This window comes from Acanthisitta chloris, unplaced genomic scaffold (assembly GCF_000695815.1).
Source record: "Acanthisitta chloris isolate BGI_N310 unplaced genomic scaffold, ASM69581v1 scaffold38791, whole genome shotgun sequence".
Classification (NCBI taxonomy): domain Eukaryota; kingdom Metazoa; phylum Chordata; class Aves; order Passeriformes; family Acanthisittidae; genus Acanthisitta; species Acanthisitta chloris.
The window spans coordinates 8,934-9,251 of NW_008654990.1; the positions used below are offsets into that span (position 1 = coordinate 8,934).

Sequence of the window (318 nt, forward strand, 5' to 3'; positions counted from 1 at the left end):
AGTGCAGCTACAGGACAGCTCAAATTACAGGGTCAGCTGTGGTTGGGATGAGACCTTACAACTGTGCAGAATAGACACATTTTATCTGTCTAAACCTGGGTCTTAACAGCAACAAGCTGTGAATGAGCTAGTACTGACAGAGGTAGGGAGCAGACAGCTGCCCTAGACAGCTCAAATTACAGGGTCAGCTGTGGTTGGGATGAGACCTTACAACTGTGCAGAATAGACACATTTTATCTGTCTAAACCTGGGTCTTAACAGCAACAAGCTGTGAATGAGCTAGTACTGACAGAGGTAGGGAGCAGACAGCTGCCCTAG

At 47.2% G+C, this 318-nt stretch overlaps 1 protein-coding gene across 1 annotated transcript in view; it reads right to left on the bottom strand.

Annotated features, from left to right (window-relative positions):
* Positions 1 to 318, bottom strand: part of LOC103810821 (teneurin-3-like) — a 12,252-nt gene that overhangs the window by 2,604 nt on the left and 9,330 nt on the right. The gene's annotated exons all lie outside the window — the stretch shown is intronic.